This window comes from Saccopteryx leptura, chromosome 1, assembly GCF_036850995.1.
Source record: "Saccopteryx leptura isolate mSacLep1 chromosome 1, mSacLep1_pri_phased_curated, whole genome shotgun sequence".
Classification (NCBI taxonomy): domain Eukaryota; kingdom Metazoa; phylum Chordata; class Mammalia; order Chiroptera; family Emballonuridae; genus Saccopteryx; species Saccopteryx leptura.
This window is the reverse complement of record NC_089503.1, coordinates 154449311-154474762: the sequence shown is the minus strand read 5'-3', so window position 1 is coordinate 154474762 and position 25452 is coordinate 154449311. Positions and strand designations below refer to the sequence as shown.

Here is a 25452-nt window from a genome sequence, read left to right as displayed (position 1 = left end):
TTACTTTGATTAAATCTCCTATTTTCTGGTTGTTAACATTTTACAAAAAATAAAATAAAAACTACTCATTATGTTCTGGCCAGAGCACACAGGAGAAGTGCCCATCTGCTTCTCTACCCTTCTCTTCCCCCTCTCCTTTCTTTCTATCTCTCTTCCTCTCCCACAGCCAATGCTCCATGGAAGCAAAGTTGGCCCCGGCACTGAGGATGGCTCCATGGCCTCCATCTCAGGCACTAGAATGGCTCTGGTTGTAATGGAGCAACGCCCCACATTGGGCAGAGCATCACGCCCTGGTGGGCATGTCAGGTGGATCCCGGACCAGCACACACGGGAATCTGTCTACTGCCCCCCACTTCTCATTTCAGAAAAATACAAAAATCAAACAAACAAAAAACCCTACTCATTATGAAGTTTGTCAGTACTATTGATAGAAGATTTAATTTTCCAAGTCTTTGTTCTCAAACAATTCCAATATCTAGTTTTTGAGTTCATAAAGCTTTATGTTTAATGTCTTATTATTGTTAATTGAAGCTTTTGATTAGCAAATATATTGCCTGACCTGGCAGTGATGCAGTGGATAGAGCATCAAACTGGGACACAGAAGACCCAGGTTTGAAACCCTAAGGTCACCAGCTTGAGTGTGAGCTCATCTGGCTTGAGCACGGTCTCATCCGCTTGAGCACAGGGTCACTGGCTTGAGCATGGAATCATGAACATGACCCATGGTAGCTGGCTTGAGCCCACAGGTTGCTGGCTTTAGCTCAAAGGTCACTGACTTGAGCCCAAGGTCACTGGCTTGAGCAAGGGGTCACTCACTCTACTGTAGCCCCCCGTCAAGACACATGAGAAAGCAATAAATGAACAACTAAGCTGTCACAAGGAGAATTGATACTTCTCATCTCTCTTTCTTCCTGTCTGTCTCTATCTGTTCCCCTCTCTATCTCTCTCTCTGTCTTATGACAAGAAAAAAAAAGTAGCACAAATAATTTTTAATTAATATATACTTTTTCAAGTGGATTATGTGGGCCTAATAATTATTATTACTTGCTGCAAGGCCAAAAATATAACACATTTTATGCTAGTACATTTTAACATACAGAGGATGACTGATTTATATAACTTGGGCAAGCCAAACTTAACTAGCAAACTTTTCAGAGAGATGTGACTAGTGGCAACCCCTGGCTGAGTAAGGAATTTGCTGGTAATTGCTAAAGAAATCATCTAAACTTGTGCCATAAAATAGTAGTGCAAACTGAAGGAGCTCTATCACTATTTTTTTTTTCACTGAATAAATTGCATTTATTTTCTTCAAAACCAAATGCTGGGACATAGTTATGTAGAGTGCGGCAAAAGTAAATTTACAGTTGTTCTTATGGAAAAGAACACAATAATTAATAAATAATAATAGAACAAACTCTCCGTTTCACATACAATTATAAACCTATTTTTGTTCCCCTCCCCCATATTTAAAGACTAACCAGTTTCATCAGACATTCAACTTGATAGATAATTACAATAGCCACATTTTAAAAATCTTTATATAAATGACCTAAAGAATTACTATTAAAATCATGCTAGACCAAACCTGCCTAGAACAGATTAGGTGCCATGTATACAAAAAGACATATATACCGCTCTCTTGTATAAAATTTTTCAAAAAACATAGTAAGAATATTATAATTTATAAAGAACAGCTGTATATATAAACACCATCATAAAGAAGAAAACAAACTCAGAAAAAAGTAATCGGAGTATTATTCTTACATGAGGCGACTAATGCCCTAGTATCTCAAAGTCCTTTACAAAGGAGCTAGCTGAAGAAGCTCTAGTTCAGGCTTTTTTGGTGTATTACTTTTTTTTTCTTCTTTTTCTTTTCATCTGCATCCATTTTAAGTTTGACTTCTTCTGCTGTAAGAGCTCCCAGTTTCTTATTCTTTGCTTTCTTAACCTTTTCCTTGATGGCAGCCACATCAATTTTGGTTTCAGTAGAAGCTTCCTTTGGTTTCACAATGGGTTTTTCTTTAGGTGGAATAAAAGCTTTGTTTCTTTCCTCTTGTCTCTTACTGAGAGCTTCTGCTTGCTTAGCCTTTATTGCTTCCATTTTCTGTCGTTTCTTTTGACTTGCCTTCAGAAAGTATTCACCACTAGCCAATTCTTGATCAGTCTGACTTTCTGGCTGTGGTGGTGGGAATGATGTATATTCTTTCTTAACAGTCTTCTTCTTGGGTTCCTTGCGTTTGTTCACATTTTTGTGCTTGAACTGGGCAAAAATCTTTCCCAACTTTGTGATTTTAATTCAGCATCTTTTGCTAACTCTCGTTTAATCATTAGGGTTTTAATATTATAAATTGGATGAATATTCTTCATAGTATCTAGGACTACTTTTCGAACCTCTTTTAAACCACTAAAAGGTCCAATGGCTGAAACCGTGTTTCCCTGTACCATAATGTAACAGTTTGTTAAGAGTTCCAACGCCTTCAATGTAGGTCCTTTGGGACCGATAAGCCGTTGTCTTCTTTTTACAAATCTTTCTTTCTTTCTTACTAAAGAACCTATTTTAATGATGTCGCATGCAATATCATCCTGAAGAATTCGTACTGCCTGTTCAAACGAAACACTCCTTGCTAATAGTTTTATTAGGTCTCTGGCCCTAATGATGATATATGGATCAAACGTCTTCTTTGTTGTACACACAGTCATGCTGCCCTCGATCAGGTCCAGGGTTGCAGTAATGTGATGTTCATTCAACGCTTTCTGTACCAATGGCCAGCATTCTTTCAGGTAAGCCTCTCTGTATTTTGGGAACAGAGTGGCAAAACTGCTCTCCTCCAAGAGTCCTCTGGGATTGTCGTCTTTGGAAAAAGCCGGCTCTTTCCAACCATCAGGAACAGTGAGGAGTTCTGATTCATCTCGGTTCTCTGGCTTTGGCTTCTGGTTACGAAATTCACTTTTTCTAGCCCCTGTAGCTGTCCCGTTCAGTTTAGAGGACGCCATTTTCAAGTCGGTGCCGTTGTTACCGAAAGTGGGCTGGTCCCCAAATCTCCTCACTATTTTTAATTACAAAAATTATATTGTGTTTTGAATTGTGACCATAACCTTATTTTATTTCATTCAATCAGATATTCCTTCTCTCTTCTCTCCCTGCCTCCCTCTCTTTCCCTATTTTCCAGATCCCCGGAGTGTTTTTACTGCATTTTTCACAGATGACTTCAATTTTCTTGTTGTCTCTGCTTGTGTTTCTTTCATTTTACATTTTCCTAGATTCCATGACATCCAGTGACACATTCATTTTTCATCTGTCTCCATGTTTAGCAAGAAGGCTAATCTATTATTAAAAGACTTTCAGAAACAGTCTCTTCACCCGCATACTAGCTTAACTGTTGGAAAAGAAACTTTAGTGGAGCAATAATTAAAATAGAGATTAGGCAACCTATTTTTTTATCCTAGTTTACACAGGAGCTATGGAAACCAGCAGACCACACATCTTCCACACTAGACATGAAAAGCATTATTTAGATCATTTAACTAATGTTTACCCCTACATCCTTCGCACCCTACATTGTAAACTGAATAATTGAACTAGCCAAGCTATAAACAAAACAAAACAGAATCTTACAGTACTCTTTTAATATTTTTAAAAGTTAAGTAAATATTCAGAGATCAAAATACAAATTGGAGATTAATTCTGTGAGTTTTTATTACCCTTGTACTCGAGTTATTTAATGTTTTAGCACAGATATACACATAATTTAATGTGTAAAAAACCGTTAGGGGGAATTTAAGTTCTTGTGTGACAATCTGTCCTTAGGACAAGTATCTTCCCTGTTTCTGTCCTGCTTACATTTTATACTCTTGGTGTTAGCATTGGTGAGCATTATGAGCAGTTGGTCTCCCTTGGCAACTAGAATATTTGATATGTTTGTGTTGTTGAATAAAATCATGCATAGAGCTATTTGTGTGTTTCACATCTTTGACTTTGTCCATGTACCGTCGCTGAATTAATTACTAAGTAGTCCTGATTCCTAGTGCCCTTTGCTCCCGTGAGCAGCACAGTTGGTGGTCTGACTGTGGCCAGTTCCTTAGTCCTTCTCAGGGGCACAGAGAAGCTGATTTTGTTAATAGGTCCCCCAGTCACCACGTACTTCAGATACATCCAGGCTAAACAAACCTGCCAATCCCATTACCCAGGCCAGTGACTGGTGGAAAAGTTGGCAAATGGGGGAGGATTCATAGGTGCTTCTTGAAAACACCTCCTCACTCCTATGAGGAGAAAAGAGAAGCTGTTTTGCTCTTTTCCTGGATGTGCTAATACCTGGCATTTCTGCACCACATTGTGACCTAAGGTAGGCTGGACCGGAGACCACAGCAGACACACCAGGAAGGGTGGGATGAAAGAAGGAATACAGAGCCTGGATGCCTGATGAGAATTTGAGTCATTGAAGTCATCAACTCCTTACCTGACCTACCTCATGGTATCTATGATCAGCGATAACAGGTATCCTAATTTTAAAGTCAGTCCAAGTGATGGCCATTTGCATATTATTTATAAACTCTTTTGAAAGCATGCATGTCCTTCCTCATTTAACCCTGTGGTGTTTCCCCCATTCAGAACAGAAGCCTGTTGATTCCCTGTTGATTAGTCAATGAGTAATCTTCCAATCTCCCCTCCACTCACCTGTAGACATGCTATCTATTGTTATCTTTCATTCAGAAATTCCTCATTGCAGGAATTGCTTTGACAGCTAATTAATGTCAAATAATAAGTAATAACTACACATTTGTCAAGAGGAATTTCCATTCTAATTGGGAACTTTAAATCAGACCTTACCCAAGAAGAGTGGAATATCTAATCCAAGAATTGTAAAAAACTTGGAAGGACTTCTCAATGTCCTTAATATTCTCCCCATGGTATTGACATACACAATCTGTTCCTTGGCCATACAACTTCCTTCTGTTAGGAGTGCTCAAAACACTTTAAAAGTAATAAACTTGGGCATCCTGCAGTCTACGCAGGGCTAATATATTAAGGATTCATTCATTTAGAAAATATCTGCAAATATTTCTCAGAAGAAAGTATGGCTGTGTCATTTTTGTGTGTGGATGTATGAAATGTTGCATTTCAAAAGTTTAGATATAGCTGAGAGTGAAGGTAATGTGATCATATTACTTTATTTTTAATTGGAGAAATGTTTATTTTCCTTGAATAATGAAATAAACTCACTATTTATAAAAAACCATTAATAAAGGATTTCAAGGACTAATCATTAACTCAGTATTTACTGGTTCATTCAACAAAATTATGAGCATCTGTCATGTGCCTGCCACTGATTTGGTGATTGTGGATACAGCACTGAACTCAGGAAGAGATAAAAAAAAAATAATAAGTTCAATAAATAAAATGTCAAGTTGTGATTAGCAATATGAAGAAAAATGCAGGAAACAGAATATGTTCTGTAGAGATAAGTGGGAAAGTTGTCTTTTTTTTTTTTTTAAATAAAAGGTAGTCAAGAAAGGCCTTACTGAAAAATATCACTTAAGTATACACCTGCATTAGCAACTGCTGTAGCATCTTGTAAAAAATATTTTTGGCGCACAGAAATTCATGCTAGGGAGGTTGATGATAGAAACTAATTAGCTTTAAGAAATTTCCATGTACATAATAGTCTCTCTATATATAAAGGCCTCTAGTCAAATTTCCCAAAAGAATCTCAGCTTCAAAACATTCAAAATTAAACTCATCATCTTCTCCCAAAACACTTTCCACTCTTTCCTCTTACAACTTAGTAAGAAGCATACTGACCCATGCATCGCAGTTCAAAAATCTGGACATCATTATGACAGTCTTCCTCTAACTTCACTTCCAGGCTGCCTAAGGAAGGAATTATCTCATCAGGGAAGGTGTATTTTCTACTCCCCAAATCCCACTGCTAATATGGTCCTAGCGCAAACACAGCTACCTCCCAACTCCCTCTGTTTTGTCTTATAAGTTCAGTCATTTTGTCAGAGAGCTAAACCAATAAAAGAGGAGGAAATGGCTGTGTATGCTACTAACAGAAACAGCATCTTCTGGAAATAGACTCTTGAAGCTCTCATCAGGTGCCATCCAATTCACCACATTCTCTTTCAGATAAAACCATGGGGATCAAAATGTTAAGACGATTGACCGATTGACTTAAGATATCTATTCTTGCTGACAGCTAACATTTATCCTTGAGAAATTACATTCTAATTTGTGTTTTAAAAAACTATTAAGTGAGGTTTCTGAAAAAAAGAGATATCTACGTGATAAGAAATAGTTTTAGAATTTGCATTTTTAAAAATCATTCAGTGAAATTTCTGAACAAAAAGTTGAGTGTTTGTAAGAAATAGACTTATGATGTGCTCTTATAATATCAAAATTTTGTATACATCAATTTAAAATAAGTAGATGCTCAATAGCACATGCATAATGAAGCAGCCTACAACTGATCGTTAACTGTGACATTTCAGTTACAATGCCCCTAAACAATAAAAATTAGTATTTGCTATGTATTTATGGTGTCAGGAGGCTACAAAGCTCTTACATCTGTAAAAAATTCTCCCCAGCTCCCACTCAGTCCATCTTCCAGATTCCTGAGTCTTCCTAAACCCAAGCCTTTACTTCTCCCAACCACGGAAATATGCTAAGGCTTCTATTCTTCTATATAAAATATTTCTAAGGTTACAAATCATGTCTTTTCATGTCTTTGCATCTAATGAATGTCTGATCTTGTCCACATCTACAATACTCGCTCCTGGGTTTACAACTATGTGTCCCTCCTCAAGGGACACATAGGAACTGAGTCCCTTCTCCTCCTTTTGGTCATGTTTCTGTCCCTACCAATGTCTACCGTGGTGCCTCAAAGATCCTGCAATAAAAATAACAAAGAATGAAGTCATCAAGGGAAGAACTGAACTATAGATAGTACTAAAAAACAACAGAGCACATACACGAAAAAAAGTTAAATGGGCACAAATATACAGTTGAGTTCTCTGAGGCTTAGATAATAGTCATGAAAAGAAAAAAAAAATGCTCCCCTGACCAGTTGGCTCAGCAATAGAGCATCAGCCCAGCATGTGGAAGTCCTGAGTTTGATTCCCAGTCAGGGAACACACAGGAGAAGCACCCATCTGCTTCTCTACCCTTCTCCCTCTCCTTTTTCTCTGTCTCTCTGTTCCACTCCTGAAGCCAAGGCTCCATGGGAGCAAAGTTGGCCTGGGCGCTGATGGCTTCTGTCTCAGGTGCTAGAATGGCTCTGGTTGCAATGGAGCAATGCCCCAGGTTACCAAAGCATCGCCTCCTGGTGGGCATGCTGGGTGGATCCTGGTCTGGGTGGATCCTGTCGTGCGCATGCAGGAGTCTGTCTGACTGTTTCCAACTTCAGAAAAATAAAAATAAATAAATAAATAAATAAAAGAAATAAAAAAGAAAATGTGTTCATATGTCAGAAGAAGGGAAGGTATACCACATCAGCGAAGGATAAAATAAAAGCAGTCTTTGACTTACATACCCATAGAAGAAAGTTGGGGAGAAAAATACAATGGCTTTGCTTTCTGGGTTTTTTGTTGTTGTTGTTTTTAATCATGCAGCTGTGAAATAGAATAAATGAGATAATTTCTCATGTGGAAAAAGACGAAGCTCTATGAGATAATGTACCTCCATCAGTTGGGAGTTTAACTCCTTTGAAAAGCTAAGTTATAAATATGCTAGTGGTTTATAAGAGGTAAATATCCTTTCTGACCATATTGCTCTGGAATGTTCCTTGAAAGGCACAGACTAGGGAAACCTACTGAGAGCCAGAACCCTGTTGACAGCTTCAAGGATTCAGTCCATACAACAAACGGGAAGTTGTGGAAAGCAGGGAAATTCCCCACAAAGATTTCTATATCCAAACCTCTGGACCTGTGAATACTAGAAACCTAACAGATGGTGTTAAAGGGGAATTAAGGTTATAGATGAAATTATGATTGTTTAACAGCAGATCTCAAAACAGAGAGACTATCCTCAATTCCCCTTTAACACAAGGGGAATTGGGTACAAAACACAAGGGTCCTAAAAGTGGAAAAGGGAGGAAGAAGAGGAGAATTAGAGAAGAGATCTGACTACTTCATACTTATTTGTACAGAGTGAAGTCAAATGTCACTTCCTCCAGGAAGACCTCTTCACTGTCTGCCAATGAAGCTAGATTAGGTCTTTATACCTCCCTGCACCTAAAAACCTGCTTCTCTATTACTGTTAACAGTAACAAATAAGAAGACAGTGTACAACTACTGACATTAACCCGAATGTGGACTATTTGAGGGGTTTGCTGAGTTTCTCGGGAATGATCTCATTGCTCTTGCACCCGATACACACACTTTGGTTATAACAGGGATATCCGACAGCAGCTTAAGGGCAATTTATGTGCAGAAAGAGGAATTGTTGATAATGTATTGTTTTGCTTTGTTTTGAGGTGGAAGGAAACCAAGCCTGTAAGGACGTAAAGGTAGCAGCAGTTCAGAGGGAGAATTTTTATGAAACAAGGAAACAGAACAAGGTCTTAGAAAAGATCGAAGAGAACAAAGAGGAAGGCTTGCCTTAGACAGACAGACAGACTCCTCCCCTCCCAGCGTGAGCACTCACAGTGCGAGACAGCTTCAGAAGCTGTTTTTCTAGTGAGGAACGACTTGAGTTCAGGGTGTGTGATTGAGAGAGAGGACAAGGAACTAAGGAAATGATGGGTCTAATGAGGAAAGGTTAGTTGTAGGGTTTACAGGACAGAAGGAGAAAGAGGTATGTTTCAGGTAGAAGACTGGCTGGATAAAGAGGACTCCAAGTTCCAGGTATTAAATAGAGAGAGGACTGAGTGTAATGACAATAAGACAATAATTGTGGCAGGAGACAACTCTAGCACTTAGTGCAGGTGTAGCATTACAGGCATGGTGTTGAGGTCATAGTCATGAATGAAGTACAGACACTGGGACATGTGCATGCTAGTTCGTTGTGGACAAAATGATGACCAATGGCCCAAACAGAACAAGGAGGTGAAAGGATTTCAATCTAGAAGGGATTGTGAAGGATGTGAAATGGAGACTCACATGTGCTCTCAGAAGAAGGAAACTGAAGACCTGAGACTGATTTCCCATAAAAGTCTGACTACAGGCATCCCCAAACTACGGCCCATGGGCCACATGCGGCCCCCTGAGGCCATTTATCTGGCCCCCCGCCGCACTTTCGGAAGGGGCACCTCTTTCATTGATGGTCAGTGAGAGGAGCACTGTATGTGGTGGCCCTCCAACGGTCTGAGGGACAGTGAACTGGCCCTCTGTGTAAAAAGTTTGGGGACCCCTGGACTTACAGTTGTCTAAACAACTGTACAAGTTGTTTGGTACAAGTTGCTTAATCAAGACATTCCACAATCTATAAATTTGCACACTCATGGGTACACTGGGCACCAGCTTTGATACACTGCAACTTCTTTGACCTTCACCCTTGATGTTGTCTAGTCTACTCTTAGAAGATGTTACCAATTAATCATCAGAGAGAAATCACCGATTGGATAGACATGGTAATTATTTCACTTATTCATATAGGTTGGGCCAAACTAGGTTTACAGTTATGAGTACACAAAACATAGGAGTTTTTTCTTGTATTTGTATTTATTGATTATTGTATTATTTTCCAAACAAATAGCTGTAAACCTACTTTTGCTCCACCATGCATTTTTTTCTCCAATTTTCTTGTTGTTTCTTTTTTGAAAAGTAAATAACCATAAGCAGCATTTTATTGAAGATGGTAAGATAGCAGCATTTTAAAAAAATGTTTTCAACAAAAAATATCTTAGCAAAATCTGTTTTCAGAAGGGTGTGGAGCCCACGATGTACATTTCAGCAAAAAACTTAATAACCAAGGGCACAGTTTCACCTTCATAATTGGTATAAGAAATCTCCCTGAGGTCAGAAGTAGTTTTTTTTGGTGTGTTAATGGGCAGACTCTCTCGTTAGTGAAAAGGAGATAGCACAAACAGCTGGTAAGAGGGATTGTGCAATAAATCGTTAAGCGGCAGGATGATGCGATGCTGGACTGTCTCAATTTGTCAATCATTCCAGGTCTGGGAGAATCATATTGGAGAAAAAGGAAAACCTGATATCAAATTTCAGCTCTGAAAGTGGTTCTAAAATTCTAGAGTATAAATTAATTTTCTTCTGCAATAACTCAAATACGGTGTGCATTATTTTTAGGACTCAACCTGGCCAATTCTTTAGAAGAGCACACACAAGTAAAAGCTTCTGCACATAGAAGTACTGTGTCTCTCCCGGAGTTTGTATATTAACTTTTAAGTTCTGCAGTAATTTTAGTCCCTGGCACATTCACCTATCTCTATTTTTTATTCTTAATAAAAATATATATAGAAAAGATTTTGGAGTTCATGTCAAGTAGATCAAACTATTGTATTATACTGCTGATGATATATAAGACAGAAAATAACATTGGAAGGGGTAATATAAAGTACCTAATAATTATTTCTCAATTATCAAGCATACCTCTAATAAATAATAATATCTAAAAAAATACACTTTCACTAAATCAGGACTTTCATTGAATTAGGGTTTTTTAGGACTCAGACACCTAAAAAAGGATTTATACCTATTATTTTTGTACAAAAACCCCCCACATTGTTTTCCAACAAAATTCATGATGTCAATTTCAGCTTTTCATTTCTCCTTAAAGATGAGGTCAGTAATTAGCACTTAATCCTAACTTTTCTGGTGTTATTTCAAAGTCAGCAGTTAAGGGCCTGGGATCCAATTTTAGTTCATCTATAAAAGCTGGTGTGAGCCACACTGATTTCTGACAAGCAGAAAACTCCAGAGGGATTCTATGACAACGACAACAAATACCCCTCAAGTTATAGTACAACTCGTTTTAAAAAGGAGAGTATCCACTGAAATAGCCCCTGTCCTGATACTGCAATCATAAACAGGAGAGATAAGATTATATTCATATGTTTGTATCCAAGGCACAGGGCAGCCTCATCCCAGGAATCAGTCATATGGAAAATATATAGCTATCTCCTGTGCATATATGAGATAACATGGACAGTCATCCAGTCCATAGAACGCATTATTTTCACATCACATTCTCAGCATGAGGCCACATCAGAGCAACAAGGAGAAACAAGACCTCTGAAGCCATGGACACCTTCATCTTGGCAAACCTTCCGCACAGGACTACTCAGGAAATAGCCAATTGTCTGGTTCTCAAAAAGAACATTTACTATACTTTGAACCCATTCAGGCTCTGTAATTCTAACCCTTGGGGTAGCTTCTGAAGTTTCAGATAGATTTTAATGAACACAATTGTTTGTTTAATTTAGAATCTCTTCTTCCACATTACTTGGCTTAAAAGTTTACCCCATGAAATAGGTTAGCCAAATTTTCTTCCATATTAGGGAACAGTATATTGTGAACGTGGCCTCAAATGTTTAAAAATACTGAAAATCTAAAAATGTTTAGGATTGAAAAAGAAAATAGTGAGCACAAAGAAACCCTTACGTGTAGCTGCAAATGATAAAGGTATTTCACAGGGGAGTCTGCTCAGGGGACAGCAGCAAGGTTGGTCATGTGACTGGATTTTAGTGCAATTTGTCATTTTTCCAGAGAAGCCACACATGTCTCAGAGAATAAAAATAAATAACAGAAGAGTTCAATTAACTGTTGGTTCCAATTAGCCAGGAAATATAAAAATGTACATATTTCAATGGCTTTAATATATACTATTTCATTTTAACATATGATCTGAAACAAAAATATGAGTGTTACTTAAGAACTTTTCCTTGAATTGACATTTCTTTTCTTGACTCATTTTTATTTCCTTGTACTTCGTTCAGTACCTATGAATGGACTAAATAAAATGTAGTTGTAACATAGCTACACAAATTCAAGCAACTGATTATTTGAATGCATTAGAGGAATCTGTATTTGCATAAACACAGCCATAGAACAGGACCTTATAAACCGTCCTAGGTAATGTCAACTTCCATGAAAATGCAAGAGAAAGATTATTGAAGATTTAGATTCTCTAGATACCTTTCTGAAGACATTGCCAGAAATTTCTGGATAGTTCTTTTCTAAAAAAAATATCACGGATCAAACTATTTCCACTTTGAAAATTTTAATAAAATAAATATGGCTTAATATACCTAAATGCTTTTATTTTAAAATTTATTTAATAACATCACTAACTACTTAATTTTCAGAAAGAAAAAATAATTTTTCCCTCCAATTCTTTGGATCACCAAACTATGCCATATATATATATATATATATATATATATATAAAAATAAACATGGACAGTCATCCAGTCCATAGAACGCATTATTTATACATCATGTTCTCAGCATGAGGCCACATCATTATATATATATATATATATATATACATATATATATACTTTTATTTATTTTAAGAATAATGACATGACTTTATTAGTCCTTACACACACACATACACACACACACACACATGACAACACATGGGGACCCAGTGTGTTGCATTGATATTAGCTGACTACAAGCTCAACTTTTCACATGGCAACCTTACTTACCCCTGACAGTGAACCATATTTAGCAAGACAGCAAAGCTGGTAAATGTCTGTAACACCTGGGCATGGTTCCAATGGGAATACTCACATATTTAAAAGACAGACAAGCAACCTCATTTAACCTCGCTGCCGCCAACACAAAGAAGAAGAGGAGCAAAGGAAATACGTTCTTGGCTTTTTATATGGCTATTACTTAAATAATTATCCACTACTTTTCTCTAAATTAAGAGTGTCAGTGTTTCCCCCTGGGTTGGGCCAAACACTTCGGGAGGCATTAGAATGTACAGACATCTTTAGGGGACTCTCAAAGTATTCAGGGCCGATTTCCTAAATGGTTGCCCATTGTGAAATGGAGAGCTTTCACTCTCCTCTCCTCTAGTGCTTGAGTCCCAGGACTCAGGAAAGAAAGGTGTTCTCTCTGTTGTTTGCTTTCAAGTGACCTATAATATGCCAAGGTATTATTACATAACGACTCTGCTGTTTTAAATTGAGATAAATCTTGCTGCTGGCACCCTCCCTTTGGGATGAAAGAAGAGGCACCCATTTTGCTGCACCAGTTACACACACCCGGAATTTTGGTGAAAGCAGCCCACTGAGCCATTCCTGACTTGTCTACAAAATGTGAAGGACCCTGCAAAGTAGAGTCAGCTCAAAATATTGGCCATGCTGCCTGACTTTTTCTGGACCCTAGTTGTCTCTGACAACTGACAACTAAAATCATTAGACTGAATGACAACCAAGAGGTATCCTTGCTTTGTGTAATTAAACCTCATCATTAGCAATAGCACAAGGAGGAGGAAAGAAGGGAAGGAACGAGAGAAGGAGAGGGAGAAGGCAGGAGAGAGGGAGGGAGGGAGGGAGGGAGGGAGGAAGGAAGGAAGGAAGGAAGGAAGGAAGGAAGGAAGGAAGGAAGGAAGGAAGGAAGGAAGGAAGGAAGGAAGGAAGAAAAAAAAGGAAGAAAGAAAGAAAAGGAAGGAAGGGAGGGAGGGAGGGAGGAAGGAAGGAAGGAAGGAAGGAAGGAAGGAAGGAAGGAAGGAAGGAAGGAAGGAAGGAAGGAAGGAAGGAAGGAAGGAAGGAAGGAATAGACACATGACACATGTTCTGCACATAGATTGCTTATGTCTCTAAATGACCACGGTAGTACATCACCTCTCTAAATGACCATGGTAGTATATCACCCAGCCCTTGACTCAGATTGGATTCTCCTTACACTAATCAGATTCACCATCTCCCTCACCTCTGAACAATCTCCCTCTGCTACCTTCTGTTATTTAAATCATGTTGAAGGACAGAAGTCGCATTAGGTTGGGCGTAGAGAGTAGAATTCACCAGCCACAAGGAGGAAAGTTACCTAAAAATCCTGGTCCACAGAATGTCTGAGTTGGAACATAAAAGAGTAATCAGGAATCAGAGCCAGAGCACAGCTGGGGTGAGATACTCAGGTGGGTGTCTCTGTCAGGGGAAGTTCTGAATGCAGAATGAGTTTGCCCAGGGAGAGAAATGCAAATGATAAAGCAGGTCAAAAAGAAGAATTTTTTTTCAACTAATAAAGAGCAGCAGGCATTTAAAATGCAGATCCATCCAAAGTTAAGAGCCAGAAGCCTTCCAACATCCAAGCAGCCAGGACTGGTTACGCACAAGAAGCGCAGGTTGGGGTCTACATTGCCACACCTGCTTACTTCCGCCACTTCTAATTGAGCTGGGGGTTCTAAGGACAATCAAAGTGACATATAAGATAATCAATAGATGGTCAAACACCCTGTAGTTTTGTTAACCAAGATATGTTTATCTCCTGCTTATTCCATAGTTAAATACTGACAAATTATTGTATAATTCTCAAGATATATTTAAGGTACAACTTGGTGAAATGAGCACAGACTGCAACCCTTTAGCCCAGCATTCTGGCTCTGTCACTGAATAAGATACATGACTCAACAGTTTTTATTTTACTTTATATAGAACAAATCACAACCAAACAACCAAAAGGCAGTGTGTCTCAGTGTCTCATGAACATTAATGGCACTTGCCTCACTGTGGTTACTGAGAAGGACATAAAGCTGTTGAAGAACAGAGGCTTGCCCACAGTAATTGATCACAATAGTAGTTACCCCAAATTGCCATACCTCAGTAACTCTACATAGCGGCAATGCCTTGCACGCTGACTTCAATCTATCAAGACCTCATTTATCTGACTCCTGCCATTCAACAGAAACTCAGCTGACCAAATAGCAGTCTGTGTACACAGTCCTGCACGAATCAATGGTACTCATGGAGACAGGCATGAAACATGTCAGTGGCAAACCGCAGGAGGCCGGCAGCTGCCTCCTCCAGAAAAGGGAGTCAGACATGGGGCAGCTAGGGGAAGGTGTGGGTTCCCCTGTTGAACGCCATTTAATGACGGTTTGTTTGTTTTTTTGTTTTGTTTTTTTCATTTTTCTGAAGCTGGAAACAGGGAGAGACAGTCAGACAGACTCCCGCATGCGCCCGACCGGGATCCACCCGGCACGCCCACCATGGGGCGATGCTCTGCCCATCCTGGGCGTCACCATGTTGCGACCAGAGCCACTCTAGTGCCTGAGGCAGAGGCCATCTTTGCTCCAATGGAGCCTTGGCTGCGGGAGGGGAAGAGAGAGACAGAGAGGAAAGCGCGGCGGAGGGGTAGAGAAGCAAATGGGCGCTTCTCCTGTGTGCCCTGGCCGGGAATCGAACCCGGGTCCTCCGCACGCTAGGCCGACGCTCTACCGCTGAGCCAACCGGCCAGGGCTTAATGATGGTTTTTAAACAAGGATCTTACATGGGGTCAAGGTGGCCCAGGAGTCTTGGGGAGGGACGTGCATGGCTCTGTTATGCTATGCCTACTCTTTACAAGGAAGAGAGTCTGTGATTTGCATTAGAATTACATACTGCAGGGAAAGTTGCAGTCTGGATAAACTAAATTAAAATAGCTCCAGAACTTTTGCATCTTCCAAAATAAAATTAGAGGAATATTTGAAGCAAGATGGTAAAAAGCTAGAAAAGGTGTTTAATGGGTATTTCATAGCAAACAGTATTTTTATCTGCTTGGCCACTAATTATTTGTTGGTTTATCTTAAAAGAGAAAGTCATTTCTTAGAGTTCAGTAAAAACTACTGAGGTTCCATTAAAAAAAAAAAAACCACAACATTTTACTTTGGAGGTTAGAAGAGTTTGAAGTTCCTCCAGTATCTGATAGTTCTTAGAAAATCGCAGTCAGTGAGTTGCTTTGTATCTGTTGGGGGAAAAGTCGCGTGATGTTTCAGACTCTGCGGATGGTTGCTATGGGATAACTGGTTGTCATCGTTTAAGTGCTCTCTGTAGGCAGGCAGCACATCCTTTTCTATTTTTTAAAACCTTTTTATTTTCTGCACCATTTCACTGAATCAATTGTGAGACTCAATTCAATGCAGATCTTAACATGGGACTTGCCTCTCTCTCTCATAACGGGCAAACAGAGATGTGAGACTATAAGAAATGATAACTAGATTGTCACTGCTTGTCCAGACCTGCTCACAACTCACCACCTACTGGCTTCAGGTGGCTTCAGATGACAAAGAGAAAAAGCAACACCGAGCTAGTAACCGCAACTACTGTAATTTGCCGACGTGGGTAGCCATGACATTTTATAAGAAGAATAGATTAAATAAATACATTGATTTGCTCTATAAAAACAATTATAGTTTTAAGCACAATTTCCTACTGTGTATTTTCTGTCTCCCCTTCTTTCTCTCTTTCCCCATCGCCATCCTGCTCTGTCTGTCTTTCTGTCTGTCCCTCTCTCGATGCCACTGGAACACCAATAAGAGAGTGAGAGCTGAGCAAAACATTTTGATTAATTGAATCAAAAATACTCCTCCTCCTCTTTCTATCCTTTTTTTCAGAAATCCCATATACCCTAGATCAAAATAGAATAAATTACTCACATTCTTAAAATCCTGCTGTTTCTAGTTTTTAATAACTAATATAGAGTCACTGGAATTCTCGTATGTGATGAAATATTTTAGTGCCTTAAAGAATTTCAGAGCCTATGAAAAAGTTCTTTCCCATGTTAAATGATGCTAGGAATGACCAGCATTAGGAGATCTCGCCAGAAACCTCCGAGCCGGGTCACCTAGAAGGAAAGGTCTTAACAGCATCTCACTCTGAAGCTAGCAGACTGGAAACACTTGAAGGAGACAGAAATGCACTTTATTGGCAATTCGTGACCTGAGAACCAGCAAATTCATGGACAGACTGAACAAACCCCCTGCTGCCAAGAGGTTTCAATCCATTTAAGGAAAAAGGCACACATCACCAAAGATGAATGCCAAGTGAGCATTCCAGCCACTGGGTATTACTGGGGACTTGGAGTAGTGGTTTTCAACCTGTTTATGCTTGGGGACCAGTGAAATTAAGAGAATTATTTCAGGGACCACTAAGGCAGATATAAAAATCATTGTTAGTATTTTGTGCATTATATTTTAATTATAATACTATAAAATGAAAATTCCCTAAAACAACCAGAGATACAGTATAAAATTATTTTAATAGAATACAACTGAAATTTCTAGAGAGCAATATTTAACTTGAGCAAAGCTAGTGCAAAATCTGCTGTCGCTTCTTTGCAAGAAGAGCTGATCACCAGGCTGAGGTCTTGTTTCCGAGATCAAACGCTGCATGGACTCCATTCGGTCCGCAGGTCTTCTCACACAGGTAGGTAGTAGAAAATACAATAAAAATGTAATAGCTTTGTAACTAAGAGATGGATGTTCTTCCAGTGATATCCAACATGGTGACTATGATTGCATTTTAGGTTTGGACCCCAGAGTGACATCAGAAGATAAATCTATCAGTTTTTCTTTTCCAAAGTGATTAAGGGAGCAGGAGTTGATATCTTCCACGAATGGGTTATTGATCCAAAAGTTACCTTTACAGGGATCCTCATTTTTAGAGTAATAATGGTCAAAGTTTTGAACTCATGCCCTTACATGTTGATTTATTATATTAAACATGAATTTCCAGTTGATGTCTGCAGCAATCAAAAAGTCTTGGAAAAGAGGAAACATTTCTAGATCTTCTCCTGTGACCTTCCTGAAGAACAAGTTACTTTTTGAATGCATCCGTCTTATTTTTACTGTAAAAAATGTTTGTGGTACCCCTCCCCCTTTCCCTCTCCCTTTCCCCCCTACCCCCATAACCACCACAAAGAAAACTAGATAGAAGGTGATAGAGGACAATCTGACTTTGGGTGATGGGTATGCAACATAATTGAACAACAAGATAACCTGGTCTTGTTATCTTTGAATATATGTATCCTGATTTATTGATGTCGCCCCATTAAAAAAATTAAATTAAAAAAAATTAAAAATAAATAAAAAAAATGTTTGTGGTAAATCCTTGAAGAAAGAAAAATATTTTGTTTATTGAAGAGGCTAAATGTATCTGTCAAATACGCATGCTTAGCCATCCATTCTTCATCCAACAAAAGCTCTGCTAATGCAGTGTCACTCTTACAGAAAGTGTTTCAGTTCTTCTCACAGCTCGAAAAGGCATGAAGAAGCCTTCCTCTTGAGGACCACCTCATTTCCGTGTAGAGAAGGAGATGTTGGTGTTGTGAATCCATGCTCTCACATAGTGTCGTGAACAGTCTGGAGTTCAAACCTTGACTACGAGTGTCACTGACACTGACAATCTTCACTGCATCATTCAGCACTGTGTTCAATTCAGGGGAAAGTTTATTGGCCACTAAATACTGCCGGTGAATCATACAGTGTGTGGACAACATTTCTGGATGTGCAACATCTTTTATTTCCGTAACTACCTTTGAGTGATGTCCAATCATCAGAGCACCAACCATACTGACTCCAATACACTTGCCCCACTTTAAGTCCTCTGCTTGAAAGTACTCATTCAGAACATTAAACATGTCTGAACTAGTGGTCCAACCTGGTAGATCAAGAATAGTTCTTCCCTAAAGTCTTTATTGTCAATACACCTCATGAAAGAAAGTAGAATAATATGTTAACTCACGTCAGTTGATTCATCAAGTTGAATGGTGAAACATTTCAATTTCTTTATCCTTTCTACGATTTGCTCTTTAATAATATTGGCCATATCAACAATTCTTCTCCGAATGGTATTGTCTGAAAGTGGCATAGCCTCAAGTTTTTGTCTGGTTTGAGGACCCAAAATTTCCTGAGTGTCATCCAAGATGCAAGGCTTTATTAATTCTTCACCAGCAGTAAAAGAATTTTTCATTTTTTTATATTTGAAGGGCAGCTAAATAAGACACTCATAGGAATGATTTATTACTAGTTCATCATTTTCTTCATTTGAATTTTCTGACTTTTCATTTGGTTGTGTAATCTTTCAAAAAAAATCTCAATAAGATTGCTATGCTTTGAATATAAATGACAAGTTTGAAAGGTTTCATTGCATCTTTGACAGAATTTCAGAACATAGTATACACAAAGCCATAGCAATAATTCATTCCCAGGTGCTACCGTAAAACCAAGTTTTAAATACAACTTATCATACCACCTAAAAAAGTTTCTTTTCCTTTTTTGGTTTCTGTTGTACCTTCCAAATTATCACCACATTTCCTTTTCACTGTCTCTTTTAAACTTGAGGCACTAGTCTTCGGTTTACTGTTGGTATCTTCATGACTTCTCTTTGGCTATCATTTTTGCTCTTGAAGAAGGTTAAAATGCCTATTGTCTTTTCCTTTGCATTTTGCAGGGTTTAAAATTTACAACACAGTGACATCACAGAGAAGAATAATTTATTCGCAAACAATATGGATGCGTTCTAAATAGATGAGTACCTGCATGACTATTTGCTCCAACACGAGAAAAAATTTACTGAGAGAGGGAGGGGCCCAGAAATGGAAACACGTAACAGATAAAGTTTTATGGTATTGCACATGATAGTGCACTATGGGGCAAGCTGGTACTTGGTTTCCGTATGCCCCATTTACAATGCACTGAACACTACGTAAATGTGTCCGAGTGCTATTTGCACAAGCATGAAATAAAATGAACTATAGAGAGAGGGAGTGGAAGGTAGAGCCTGTGCATAACCTAGCCGGCCAGATTTGGAAATCACAACAAAGTTTTATTTTACTGAGCATAACAGGGCAATACGGTACAGGCTGGTGCTTAATTTCCAAACTCCACATACATGTACAATAAATTGAATATGACACAAGTTTGTCCGAACACTTTTTGTTTATTGCGCATGATTTGTAAATTCTCTGCATGGTGCAAAAGTTTGTTTGAATGAGCGTACAAGTCCCAAAGACCTCTAAGACAACTTCAATAGTATTTTCATTGATGATACAGGCTTATAAGTGGCAATCACCCTGAGCATAAGCAAATTTGACTAAGATCATTAGGTCTATACCCTTCATATAACATCAGGATGTTTAACTCTTTTGTAAACTGGCACAAAATTTCTGGTGGACTGGCAGTGGTCTGCAGACTGGTGGTTAAAAACACTGGTTTAGAGAAGCTAGAAAACACCCTGGCCAGTTGGTTCAGTGGTAGAGCATCAGCCTGGCATGTGGATGTTCCAGGTTTGATTCCTGGTCGAGGCACACAGGATTAACTGCCCATCTGTTTCTCCACCCCTCCCTTCTTGCTTCTCTCTCTCTCTATTCCCCTCCTGCAGCTATGGTTCAATTGCAGCAAGTTGACCCCGGGTACTGAGGATGGCTCCATGGCTTCTGCCTCAGGAGCAAAGAAAAGCTCAGTTGCTGAGCAATGGAGCAACATCCCAAATGGGCAGAGCATCGCTGCCGGGTGGATCCTGGTCTGGTCGCAAATGGGAGTCAGTCTCTCTGCCTCTCCGCCGCTCACTGATTAAAAAAAAAAAAGAAAGCTAGAAAACACTTTCTAGAAAAATAGTATTTAAATCCCCAAAATTTGCCTATCAAAAACAAATACTGGGAAGCAGGATGGGAAGATTCTAAAAAGTGATGCTGAAGTACTTCATGTCTCCCTATTGTTGAATAAATAAGACTGAAGTAATACTACAGGGTATGGAAAATAGGTACAAGAAGTAAACAAAAGACTTTTTTTCCCCAATTTTTGTTTTTTTACTCTCTAGCCAACTATCAGAAAAAAAACTAAAAATAGGTCATGCTTCTGCAATTAGGGAGTAAGGAAAGAATCACAATGATTAGTCCATTTGGGGTGGAGGGTGGGCATATCTGACCATTGTCATATACCTCTATGTCATTTGACTTCCTATTGAGATTATTTTCCTTCTACAGTTTGGAACAAAAAAAAAATCTAATTCTGCCTCACTATGGGTAGGCAGCCTTTCCTACCCTCAGCAGCCTTTCCCGAGAAGGAGTGGGGCCCCTGGAGCCTCCAATGATGAAATGTAATCCCGAGTTGGCAAGCAGGTCCTCTGAGAACTAGGCATGTAGAGTCAGGAAGGCGAGTGTTAGTGTGGATCCTGCCACTGAACTTCGAGGGCTGTGCTTCTCAGCTGTCAGTCTGGAGCCAGGAGATGACAGCTCAATCAACTTTCTCCTAACCCTCCCACACCCCTTTCTATGGCCGCCACCCCAGGGAAGGAGATGATCATTTGTGTGACAAATATGTGTAAATAAAAAATAAATCAGATCTACATGAGAGCCTAACATGTGTCCGAATGAGTGAAGCACACCATCTTTTACACATGGACTTCATGATGTTTATTTTGGTAGCTCAAACTCCTTTAAAAATATATAGTAGTAGAGTTCCAGTTATTTTATTAGCTGTAATATCTAGGGATTCTAACTACAGCCTGAAGTTTTTTTGTTTGTTTAAAATGGCAAAAAAAAAAAAAAAGAACCTTTACAGTTACAGGTCCTAATAATGTATCTATATTTTCTAAACAGAGAGTAAGGAAGAATGAAATGGGTGTCAAAATGGGCTGAACAGTCTCTTTCCAATTTATATGTTGAAATTGTAATACCCAGTATCTCAAAATATACCTGCCCTTGTAGAGAAGGTGTTGTAAAACATAATTAAGTTAAAATGAGTTCCGTAGCGTGGGCCCTACCCGAGATGACTGGTGTCCTTATGAAAAGAGGAAATGTCGCCACAGAGACATCGGGAATGCACACAAACAGAAGAAAGACCATGTGAGGATGTATCTCAACTTTTCATAGGTCAATATAAGTGGCATAATGTTACCTATATTATCCTTTTAGAATATTAAGAGACCACATGACTGACAATATCACAGGAGATAATTCAAATGGCTATTGTCGTACTACTTGACTATCTGACGTACTCTGAATTCATTTCCAGTAGTCAGTATTGCCAAAATAAATTTCCCAACCAATTCCCTTTTGTTTGCAGACACCTCTTCAAGCGTACACTGTAAGACTTATGTGGATCATAGCTATTCTAATGGCTGGAATAATTGCCAATTCCCTTCCAGCACTTTTCTGAATACAGCATGGAAAGATAAAATGCTACATGCAGTGATAAATACGAACAAGACAATTGGGCCTGGGAAGGCTGTTAAAACACAATGTCCTCTAGCTTCTTGCAGATGAATACTAGATGAAAGTTGGTGACCTAATATCTCCCAGGTTGCTTTTATTATTTAATTATTATTCCATGCTCTCTCTATGGGATGTTTAAAATGGACTCTAAGTATAGTCTTAGGGATTTGTTATGAGAGAACAACAGATCTATGGCACTCTGTGTGCAATTTATAGCTGAAAGCTTTGCCCACAAGATCTCTTCCGCCAGCAAAACCATTAGAGCGGCCATCATTTGTGGAGGGCCAGGCCCAGGGGAATAGCAAAAAGCCAAAGGAAACCTCGCCAGGTACTGAAAAACACACCAGTGTGGAATTTCAAATAGAACTAGTTGAATGACAAACTTTTCACATGAGTTATTTCTTAAAGCTACAATGTCAAACATTCTTCAAGAAAAGAAATGGTACCTGGTCTTCTTTTTGATCATTGCAATAAAATATCATGTTTGCTATTAAATAGATTTTCATTCACTTTCCAGAATCACTTTAGACTATTCCCGCACATTTAAAAGAAAGAGAATCATTAAGATTTAATGATAAAAATACATTTATGTCATTATTTGTGGATAATTCCAGGTAACAGCGCAGTGACAGTGACCAATGTCATCTCTTTAGGATTCTGCCAGTAGGATAGTGTCTTAGGAGAAAATGACTGTGATGAAACATTAGGATCTGACCTATACACAGTTTTAAAAAAATATTTAAAAAGGAAAATCTTATATCATTAATATTTCTTAAAGGAAGGAGGTTATCTTTTAATATATTTTTGGATATAAAAACCTTACTGTTACTGAAGTTTCAATATTACACTGGGTCCCTTCATGTCAATTATCTTTGTGCTAAGATTTTTTATCAATAGTGTATATTCCACAGCCAATTTCAATAATATGTCTGGGGCCAAAGTTGTTACGCTCTACTCCAACACCACACATATATATTATTGGGGTGGAGGGTGGGCACTCTATGATTATTTTTTATTTTGTCACCTTCCTTAGAAGGCCGTTAAGCTCCAGGCACCTGTCGATGCTATACATTGATGACAGAAAAAAGAAAAAAAGGCCCCTGACAACTCAGGGTATTCAGTGCAGTATATTCTTTGCTCATCATTTTTTTTGTTAAAGATTTAGTTTATGGGCCTTAAAACAAATATTTTGAAACTATTTCCCTTCTCTTTGCTACTTCCCTTATAGTAATGTTTCTATTAGAAGCTTAGAAACTATTGATATCTCATAGTTAAAAAACAAGCAATACCAGCTCTAACAGTCTAAAAAACATTTGGGTCAGAGGCAACCTGCCATTTTAATACACAGTGACAAAACTTAGGCGCTATATCAAGGGTGGATAGCTGACTGCCAGTTATTTCTCTAAAATGCATGCCAGTGTCTTTCACAACATAAATACAGTATTTAAACCACAATTTTTGATTAAGTTTTTATTTCTTTTTTCATCCTATTGTCATCTTAGAAAATTCATATTATAGATAATTAAATATTCACTTCATTTTTATGTTTCTGAATATATATGAGTCAACATAATAAAAAGCAAAGCAAGTATACATAACAAAGCATATTTGCTTATTTGCTTTTTTCTAGTTGATTTAACTTATTAACAGTGTTAAGTCCCCATAGTTGATAATACATGACAAAAATTTAATCTTGAACGGGAACAATTTACTTAGCCACTTAAAACTTCACCAAAATAATTTTCCACAAAATTATTGAAATAAATTCAAAATTCAAATGGAGTAATTTTTGGCCTATAACTTACATAGAGAGTCAAATAAATAAGTAGAATTTTATAAGCAACACAACTGCCAATACATTTCTAAGTGGTTTAAGTGAACTTCCTTTCTTCTTTGATCTCCATAAGAACAGAACGGGGAGGACTTTGCTCCTATTTTAAATATGTGTTTACCCAGAGAAGATAAGCAAGTTGGTCTCTAAGGCACGATGACTAGTCATTGCCATATTCCAACACAGGCAGTCTCCGGGCAAGTCACACCCTTAACCACTCTGCTAGTAATGACAACATTCAATTTGTAAGTTAGGAACATTAAAGGAAGTCTGTGCTTTTGACACAGTAAGCAAGTCCTATCAATAAACGGTGGCACTGTAAGAAATTAGGGAGCTAGTCACATAGGTGACAAAACATCTATTAACTACTGTTCAGTGTCTACTGATAAATGATCCTTCAAAACGTATTAATAATACAGGGACAGAAATTGCATGTCATATGGTCACAGAGCTAAATATATCAAACTTTTAAAATATGATCCAATTGAGCTAATGAAAGCTTTAAAGCCAAGAACTGGACAACCTTCTCAGACAAGACATTTACAGAATAACCAGAAGAACAATAACAACAAAACTAAACATACAATTGCAAAAGAGCGCAGTAGTTTCCATATTTAATTCACTGATAAGGGCAAAGAAAGATTCAGCTTTATAAGTAACAAATTGCCCAAAGTCCCCATCTAAATGCTATTTACTTGAATTACATCATGATTTTGCTGGTTGAATTGGGCAGAGAAATAAGAGGAGTTTGTCATCCTTCAACAAATACATAAATCTTTATTATTTTATTTAAAATGGTTTTTGATATATATTCTGCTATCTTTTTATAGAAATAAAAAAGTGAACATTAAGATCGTAACTTTTTATATTTAAGGCTTATTAAAAGCTTTTGGAAATGAAAACAGTGTGTTATCTTACTGTGTAAGTATATAATCTAAACCAAAGAGTAATAAAAGTAAGGCAAATATTTGCCCAGTAGTTGCACTATATTGGAGACAGGTGTTGGAGGTACGTAGATGCTTCAAATTACATGGCTCCCTCTACTTATTAGTGACTACAACCAAGCATTTAATTATTTCCAGATTTCATTTTAATGCTGTCTCTATGAAATAAAACCATGTATGGCTTCAACTCTAATCATTTTTCTAGGACATATTTGAGCTATATATGAGAATCCTTTCTGTTGCATGGTTTTTAATAGCATTGAATTGGAATCAATCCCCATCATTTAAGGAATAATTCATTACATTGTGTAAAGACACAGAATAAAATTCTGTGCCATTATTTAAAATATTAAAATATTAAGGGAGCTCTAGGATTAATAAGAAAGGACAGTCTGTAATATATTCTAATTGAAAAATATTAGTTTCAGAATAACATGGGCAGCAGCATGATTAAAGTTTTACAAATGTGCACATTTTATGAAGTTTTTACATATTGTAAATGACAGTAAACAAGAATCTGGGAGCATGCACACTAAACAATTGACCATTGTTATCTAGGGAGTGAGATGGATAGAATGA

The 25452-nt window shown here is 38.1% G+C and overlaps 1 protein-coding gene and 1 pseudogene across 2 annotated transcripts in view; both read right to left on the bottom strand.

The window, feature by feature from the left end:
• Positions 1–25452, bottom strand: part of HCN1 (hyperpolarization activated cyclic nucleotide gated potassium channel 1) — a 338266-nt gene that overhangs the window by 219743 nt on the left and 93071 nt on the right. The window lies entirely within an intron of this gene.
• Positions 1461–3030, bottom strand: LOC136389068 (KRR1 small subunit processome component homolog pseudogene; annotated as a pseudogene).